Here is a 9,966-nt window from a genome sequence, read left to right as displayed (position 1 = left end):
AAAACCCGAGACACTGTCATGCGTGAAAAGCCCAGGATGCCAGCCGTTTCTGAGATACTGGAACCGGCGCACCTGGCACCGATGATCATGCCAAGCTCAAAGTTACTTAGGCCACTCGTTGTGCCCATTCTAACGTTCAATCAAACAGTAACTGAATGCCTCGATGCCTGTCTGCCTGCTTTATTTAGCAAGCCACGGCCTTAGAGTACGACCTTTCTTCACACAGGAAGCGGCAAAGGTCCTAATCCGGGCACTTGCCATCTCACGTCTGGACTAATGCAACTCTCTGTTGGCTGGGCTCCCCGCTTGTGCCATCAAACCCCTGCAACTTACCCAGATGCTGCAACCACACTTGGTGTTCAACCTTCCCAAGTTCTCCCATGTCACTCTGCTCCTCTGCACACTCCACTGGCTTCCAGTCAAAAGTTCTCATCCACAACAAGGCCATGGTGCTTGCCTATGGAGCAGCAAGAGGGAAATTCTCCTTCCTACCTTCAGGCTATGCTCAAACCGTACACCCCAACCCGAGCACTCTGTTCTGCCACCGCTGWTCTCTTGGCCGTCTCACCCCTACGGTGGGTAGGCTCCCGCTCAGCCCAGTCAAAGCTCTTCTCGGTCCCTGGACCCCAACGGTGGACCGAGCTTCTCCCTGACGCTAGGACAGCAGAGTCTCTGCCCATATCCCGAACATGTTTTGTCTTTTCCTACGGGCACTGACTTTGCTGGAAAAATGTACTTACTATGACTGTGATATTTGTTTGTCTCACCTATCCATCTTACCAAGCTAAATGACTCAAATGTAGAGATCTTAGCCACAAATACACACACACACACGCACACTGTACAGTAGACCCACATGTGGAATGCACACAGTACATGTGGATGTTCATTCCAGCAGCCTGGCCAGGACGACTACAGTAAATTGTTAACCATAAGAAATAATGATCTTTCTATTTTAGCATTCAGCCAGTAAATCATAAACCATAAGCTTTGGGAACGTTCACTGTCTCCAGCGACAAACCTACAGAGACCCAATCAATCTGCATACTTACAGGAACAGAGCTGGATCGTCAGTATAGAATAATGATTAGTGTGCACACAGGGATTTAAAACAACAATCTGTCTGGCATAATGATGAGGTAATATGGATAGTCCATTTATCTTTGATTAGATTTTTGATGCAGTGATTCATTCCCTTGGCCAGCTGTTTCATTATTATTTCTAATTACCTGGACCGATCTCCTATCAACGCTCGCTACACTGGCGAAACGTAATTGCTTCTGCCATAAATCAAGAAACATTTCAGGGGAGTCTGGAGAGTTCCCACCCTAGTCAAATGGAAAAAGTCAGGTTTATGCTTGTATTGAATTGTATTGATAAACCCCATAATTTCAGTTTGACATCATGTCCATACCTTTGAGCAGCTGTCTGAACAACCATCTCAGCTCAAGGCCAATGTGTTGTCAAACAGACAACCTCCCTCAAGAGTGTCTGTTTGGTCGAACTCATAAAAAAACGACTTGTATCTGAGACCAGAGTGGTTAAGAATGATGAATTATGGGTAGCGAGAGACTAGTGTATGAAGCTCAGGGAGCACATTGTCTCTTAATGAGGCTTGTTGCTAATAAACACTGACGGTCCCGTCGGCCGGCTCAACTGCCTCCTTTCAGTGAGACTGCATTAGTCTGGGAAAAACAAAAGCATCATCAACCCATTTCAAACTTAACATTCCACTGGGTTATTAATATTGTAATTGACGTTAAAGCATTAGGCAAATCAACGGTCCCATTTGTACTGCAGGAGAAGTTGCTTTAGGCGGATCAAAATGAGCCAAGTTAAGGCAGATAGATCTGGGTTAGCCTGAGGTCAAAGTGATAATGTATGAACTTAGTACTGGCACACTCTCAGGGCAGGCACCACTGTACAGGAAGGTATGTTTAAACGAGACACAGTTTGTGCCTGTATACGTGTACATCTGAGAAAAGCACAGTAAATAACTGCATCCACTACCAGTTATTGTAATCCCAGACGCACATTGGTTGGTTTTATTCTGTATMGTGTTAGTTGCTTTCATATACTGTACTCTGAAATGTAAACCTGTTGTGTTGGCACTTTATTTTGCAGTTCAGAAATGATAATGTATTGACATGATGAAATGGTAATTACACAGTAATAACCCATGAATTCTTTGGTAGCAAAAAACATGAACCATATGCTAAAAGCAACAGTAGCCACAACTTTGTCTAATGGGTAAGGAAAAGTTGCATCAAAACCTCCATTACAAGTGGACAAAAGGCTGAACAGTGAAACCTCCTTTAACACCTCCTACCTGCTAAAGTAGTGCAATAAACTCTACATTTGGCCCTTGCCATCTGTTTCCTGGGAGTGGGTGTCTATTTGCACTTTGTCTGCTGTTTCCTTTGGTCTGGACATTTCTACAGTAGAATCACACCGTGGATGTCCATGATCGGTCTGACATCTGGGTATTCTTGCATAATAGCATCTCTTCTGACCACAGTACACCTCTAAAGGATTCAGCAGACTATGTCTGTGTCCCAAATGACACCATTTTCCCTATATAGTGCACTACTTTTGATCAGGGCCCAGGGGCTCTGGTCAAAGGTAGTGCACTATGTAGGTAATAGGTTGCCATTTGGGATGCAGACAATGGCTGACTCCTGTGAACCACATGCGGATGGAGAGAGGCTTCAGAGGATGAGAACGTTCTGCGCACTCATCTAAAAGCATCCGTTCAAGGTTGGGGAAACAAGTTGTGTAGACTAAATGGCTCACAGGAGTTTTCCTGACTAGGTGACTGACTAGTCACATGAAAAACTGCAGGCCCGTATTGGACATTTCTACTTACAAGTTCCTAACATTGTAGGATAGTGTATATATGGGGTACATTTCTTTAGCATACTAATACAAGGGACACATGCTCAATTACAGTGTATTAAAACATTCCAAATTGAGGCATTTCTTGTCAATTTGATTTGGGGCTCAACATGGAAAATGAGGCTCAGTAGCCTCTCCTCTCCATCATGTCACTTTCATAGGTTTGATAGAGACGTGCAGAGACACTGTGAGGTGGATGAGTAAGGTGTGTCTGACAGCCTCCAAGGCTAATACGGCTAAAAGGCCTCAGAGCTAGTTTATGTCTGGCTAAGKTGTCTTGGGCTGTGTGCTGAATACACAAAACAGGAACCGGTCACATAGAAAGTTTAGGAGAGGAGGGGAAAYAAGGGGGAAGAATGAAGGTAGCACAATAATATACTATATTTATGTAAATGAGGTATTTCTGTTTTTCTATTTTTAATACATTTGGTAAAATTTCTAAAGACCTGTTTTCGCTTTGTCATTATGGGGTATTGTGTGTAGATTGCAACAGCAGCAGTGATATTCGTATCATAATCGTAGTCATAATAGTAGTAGTAGTAATACTAATATTAATAGTATGAACAGCAGTGGACCAGTGGGCTACTGAATGATTCCCCATGCCTGTCTGTTTCAGCAGCAGACTTCTCTCTCCACAAACCAAATCAGCATATTTTGTAATGTGATTCATATTCAGCAGGAAACCTCATTAAGTTCTGCAGATAAAGCCAATTATTTCAAATCTACTTGTCATGCAGAGCATGATATCTAAAGGGATAGATACATGTGTATGAATAACAACCGAGGAGCCAACATGTTACCTAATGTGTTACCTCCTCTGAGCCTAGCAGGATAGACCATGGCCTGTCATCATACAGTTGTGAAGTTCAATGGACCAATGTCTTTGATTCTTGTTCATTAACATTGAATGTTAAACAGTCCATATGTCTTGTTTTATCTCATAAAATGAAAATTCACTATTCAGAATGGTTTGAATTAGAATGGCTTCAATTAAGTAAAACATCTGCTTGCTTTAGGGGGAAAGGCTGTATGTACAAAGGATGTTGTCATTCTTGATTTGGAGATTGAAGAAAGTAATGGTGGGACTAATGAGCACCCGTATCAGTTCGATGTGTTTTGGGGGTATTACCAATGGGGGTAACAGCATTAAAATTCCATTACCAACGTGGGAAAGTTTGAAATGAGAAAGATCTCCCTGATAAGTCTAAAGCTGGCAACCAAGCWGTCCTGATAAAGCACAAGAACCACAGTTGTAAAATTAAGAATGCTAGTTCTTGAAGGCCTTGGTGTCAGACTAGTTTCCTGAAGAAAAACATGGATTGGTAAAAAGAAAAGGTCTGCTGGGACTATCAACCTCTATCTGTAAAACGTTTATCTTAAAATGTCTCAAGAAATTTACTCTAGTGCGAGAAAACATTTATAAGCCTTGAGCTCTCCGTCCCCCTACCATTCAATAAACGTTTTACAGTTATAGCCCAATTCTAATTGTATTGGAAAGTCAAACAAACCAAAGAGCATAAATCTGCACTTGGCTACTCTGAGGAGAAAGGCCAGGGATGAAAATGTTTTGGAAGGCCTTTTTCTGGGTTACTCTAATCAAGAGAAAGTACACAGGGACTGGCTCTGTTGACTGTAATTTACTAGAATCGTGATTTATTTGGAACCACTGATCAGGCAGCAGTTGGTCTCTGGCAGGCAGGGTACACAGTGGTGAGCATAGATAAGAGCTTCAACTGGCAATTGGGTAGATGGAACCTCCATTCTGAGGACTGGGGGACTGATTTCTTGGAGGATTGTGTTCTTGAAATAGGAAACCTTTTAGCCATTGAAYACAGAGGCTTGAAATCAAGGAATTTGTCTGGAAATGTTGTAAGAATAATAATAAGAAAGGAAAGAAAATAGAACACCCTTTTCTAGGTTATTAACAAGGGTATTAAACCTTACTGTTACGTCCGTCGTCGGAATGAGACCAAAGCGCAGCGTGGAAAGTGTTCATRGTACTTGATTAGAATGAACACCCAAAAAACAACAAAGGATAAACGAACGTAACGTTCTGCAGGGCTAAACAGCTACTGCAAAAACAACATCCCACAAACTAGGGTGGAAAACAGGCTGCCTAAGTATGATTCCCAATCAGAGATATCGATAGACAGCTGCCTCTGACTGGGAACCATACCCGGCCAACAAAGAAATAGAAAACTAGAATGCCCACCCAAATCACACCCTGACCTAACCAAATAGAGATATAAAAAGGCTCTCTAAGGTCAGGGCGTGACACTTACAATATTTACAGTATTTACCTCTTGACTTATTCCACATGTTGTTGTGTTACAGCGTGATTCAGAATGGATTTTCTAACCCATCTACACACAATAGATACCCCATAATGAGACAAAGTTAAAAAATTAAATAAAAAATAGAATTCATTGCAAATTTATTGAAAATCAAATACAGAAATATCTAATTTACATGTGTATTCACAACTCTGAGTCATTACATTTTAGAATCACCTTTGGCAGAGATTACAGCCGTGAGTCTTTCTGGGTAAGTCTCTAAGAGCTTTGCACACCCCGGGATTGTACAACATTTGCCCATTTATATTTTTCAAAATTATTCAAGCTCAGTCAAATTGGTTGTTGATCATAGGTAGACAACCCTTTTCAAGTGTTGACAAATATTTTCAAGCAGATTTAAGTTAAAACTGTAACTCAGCCACTCAGAAACGTACACTGTCTTCTTTGTAAGCAACTCCAGTGTAGATTTGGCCTTGTGTTTTAGGTTATTGTCCTGCTGGAAGGTGAATTCATCTCCCATTGTCTGGTGGAAAGCAGACTGAACCAGGTTTTCCTTTAGGATGTTGCCTGTGCTTAGCGCCATTCCTTTTATTTTTATCCCCAAAAACTTCAGAGTCCTTGCCAATGACAAGCATACCCATAACATGATGCAGCCACCACCATGCACTCTTAGAAAAAATGGTTCCAAAAGGCTTCTTTGGCTGTCCCCATAGGATAAACCCTTTTGGGTTTCAAATGTAGAACACTCTGTGTAAAAGGTTCTACATGGAACTCAAAAGGCTTATACAGTTTAAGTCGGAAGTTTACATACACTTAGGTTGGAGTCATTAAAACTCGTTTTCAACCACTCCACAAATTTCTTGTTAACAAACTATAGTTTTGGCAAGTGCGGTTAGGACATCTACTTTGTGCATGACACAAGTAATTTTTCCTACAATTGTTTACTGACAGATTATTTCACATATAATTCACTGTATCACAATTCCAGTGGGTCAGAAGTTTACATACACTAAGTTGACTGTGTCTTAAACAGCTTGGAAAATTCCAGAAAATGATGTCATGGCTTTAGAAGCTTCTGATAGGCTAATTGACATCATTTGAGGCAATTGGAGGTGTACCTGTGGATGTATATCAAGGCCTACCTTTAAACTCAGTGCCTCTTTGCTTCACATCATGGGAAAATCAAAAGAAATCAGCCAAGACCTCAGAAAAAAAAATGTGTAGACCCCACAAGTCTGGTTCATCCTTGGGAGCAATTTCCAAATGCCTGAAGGTACCACATTCATCTATACAAACAAGTACGCAATAGTACATATAAACACCATGGGACCACGCAGCCGTCATACCGCTCAGGAAGGAGACGCGTTCTGTCTCCTAGAGATGAGCGTACTTTGGTGCGAAAAGTACAAATCAATCCGAGAACAACAGCAAAGGACCATGTGAAGATGCTGGAGATAACAGGTACAAAAGTATCTATATCCATAGTAAAACGAGTCCTATATCGACATAACCTGAAAGGCCGCTCAGCCAGGAAGAAGCCACTGCTCCATAACCCCGATAAAAAAGCCAGACTACGGTTTGCAACTGCACACGGGGACAAAGATTGTACTTTTTGGAGAAATGTCCTCTGGTCTGATCATCGTTATGTTTGGAGGAAAAAGGGGGAGGCTTGCAAGCCGAAGAACACCATCCCAACCGTGAAGCACGGGGGTGGCAGCATCATGTTGTGGGGGTGCTTTGCTGCAGGAGGGACTAGTGCACTTCACAAAATAGATGGCATCATGAGAAGGATAGTTATGTGGATATATTGAAGCAACATCTCCAGACATCAGTCAGGAAGTTAAAGCTTGGTCGCAAATGGGTCTTCCAAATGGACAATGATCCCAAGGATACTTCCAAAGTTGTGGCAAAATGGCTTAAGGACAACAAATTCAAGGTATTGGAGTGGCCATCACAAAGCCCTGACCTCAATCCCATTGAAAATGTGTGGGCAGAACTGAAAAAGCGTGTGCGAGCAAGGAGGCCTACAAACCTGACTCAGTTACACCAGCTCTGTCAGGAGTCATGGTCCAAAATTCACCCAACTTATTGTGGGAAGCTTGTGGAAGGCTACCCGAAACGTTTGACCCAAGTTAAACAATTTAAAGGCAATGCTACCAAAATACTAATTGAGTGTATGTAAACTTCTGACACACTGGGAATGTGATGAAAGAAATAAAAGCTGAAATAAATCATTCTCTCTACTATTATCCTGACATTTCACATTCTTAAATTAAAGTGGTGATCCTAACTGACCCAAGACAGGGAATTTCTACTTGGATTAAATGTCAGGAATTGTGAAAAAATTGAGTTTAAATGTATTTGGCTAAGATGTATGTAAACTTCCGACTTCAACTGTACCTGGAACCAAAAAGGGTTCTTCAAAGGGTTATCCTATGGGGATACCCAAATAACCCTTTTTGGTTCTAGATGGCACCTTTTTTTCTAGGAGTGTGTTTGAAAATATGAAGAGTGGTACTCAGTGATGTGATGGATTTGCCCCAAACATAACACTTTGTATTCAGGACTAACATGACACAGGATAAGACCCAGATGCAGACACAGGAGGCAGACAGTTCAAATCTCAGAAAACAGGGGGCAGGTAAACGGCAGGTCCAGGGCAGGCAMAGMTTGGTTATCCAYGACAGCGTCAATAAGGGACAACGGCAGGCAGGTTCAGGGCAGGRAGAATGGTCAGAACCGGGAGSACTAGATAACAGAAACTAGAAATAATGGACAACAGGAGAARACTTTGGTAAGACTTGACAAGACAAACTGGCAACAGACCAACAGAAAATGCAGGTGTAAGTACACAGMAGATAATGGGGGCAATGGGAGACACCTGGTGGGGGGTGGAGACAAGCACAAGACAGATGAAACAGATCKGGGTGTGACAAGGACAAAAGTTAATTTATTTTCCAGATTTTTTTCGCAGTATTACTTTAGTGCAATGTCACCAACCTTTTCTGAGTCAAGATCACTTTCTGAGTCAAAATGGAAGCTGAGATCAACCATTCAGATTTTTTTTAAACATGACTTAAAAACACGTAAGCCTATGTAATATCAACCAATTAAAACAGATCAATAGCAATGAGGTTTGTGCAGTAGGCTTTCATGTGCACAAACACATGAAATGGTTCAAAATGGGAACACTTTGCCTTCCCAGCGCCAGGGCTGCTTAATCTAGTGCACCTACCGCCAACAACGCGAAACAAATAAAAACATTTGGAATGCAAGGCTTTATCATTGTTTTTTTTACAGAGATGCTTGGTGATTAACTAGGAATGACTTGGAGATCGACCAGTAGATCGCTATTGACCGGTTGGTGACCACTGCTTTCGTGCCCTATTTCAAGCAGGATACATGTTTTGGAATATTTTTATTCTTTACAGGCTTCCTTCTTTTCACTCTGTCATTTAGGTTAGTGTTGTAGAGTAACCTCAATGTTGTTGATCCATCCTCAGTTTTCTTCTATCACAGACATTTAATAACTCTGTAACTGGTTTAAAATCACATTCGTCCTCATGGTGAAATCCCTGAGCGGTTTCCTTCCTCTCCGTCAACTGAGTTAGGAAGAAGATGTATTGATGCACCGCCCAAAGTGTAATTAATAATTTCACCATGCTCAAAGGGATATTCAATGTCTGTTTTTTTTTAACCCATCTACAAATAGGTGCCCTTCTTTGTGAGGCATTGGAAAACTTCCTCGGTCTTTGTCGTTGAATCTGTGCTTGAAATTCACTGCTCGACTAAGGGACCATAGATGATAATTGTTATATGTGGGGTACAAAGATGAGGTAGTCATTTGAAAATCATGTTAAACACTTATTGCACACAGGGTTATTCCATGCAACTTATTATCTGACTTGTTACACAAATGTTTATTCCTGAAATGAAGTAGGCTTGCAATAGCAAAGGGCTTGAATACTTATTGAGACATTTCAGCTTATAATTTTATATTACTTTGTAAAGCTTTCTAAAAACATAATTCCACTTTGACATTAGGGGTATTATGTGTAGATCAGCAACACAACATCTACATTTAATCGATTTTAAATTCAGGCTGTAACACAACAAAATGTGGAAAGTCAAGGGGTGTGAATACTTTCTGAGGGGCACTGTACATGATATTTTGCATTGGTAGGTGATGGCAAGCCCTGATCTTTTTCGCATGTCCTTGTGCTTGTCTCCACCCCCTCCGGGTGTCGCCCATCTTCCCCACTTATCCCTTGGGTATTTAAACCTGTGTTTTCTGTTTGTCTGTGCCGGTTCGTCTTGTTTGTTCAAGTCAACCAGCGGTTTCTCAGRCCCTGTTTTTCCCCCAGTTTCTCTCTTTTTCTCATCCTCCTGGTTTTGACCCTTGCCTGTCCTGACTGAGCCCGCCTGCCTGACCACTCTGCCTGACCCTGAGCCTGCCTGCCGTCCTATACCTTTGCTCCTACTCTGGATTATCGACCTCTGCCTGACCTGACCCTGAGCCTGCCTACTTCAACACAGTCTGCACTTGGGTCTTACCTGAAACCTGATAGGTGAAGTTGATACACGTTTTTACGTCGAAGGCTACTTACACCTGTGATACATGTTTGCGTCTTGTGTAGCCTAACTACATTAAGATATCACTAAAGAGGTTGACTTGAAATCAATCAGCAATCAATTAAGTCATATACCAACAATAATTGATAAACCATTTTCTGGCTGTTGTTCTGAAGGGGAGATGGAAAATGTATAGGTTATTTTA

This window comes from Salvelinus sp. IW2-2015, linkage group LG15 (genome assembly GCF_002910315.2).
Source record: "Salvelinus sp. IW2-2015 linkage group LG15, ASM291031v2, whole genome shotgun sequence".
NCBI lineage: Eukaryota > Metazoa > Chordata > Actinopteri > Salmoniformes > Salmonidae > Salvelinus > Salvelinus sp. IW2-2015.
The sequence above is the reverse complement of the archived record's forward strand: the minus strand, read 5'-3'. Positions refer to the sequence as shown.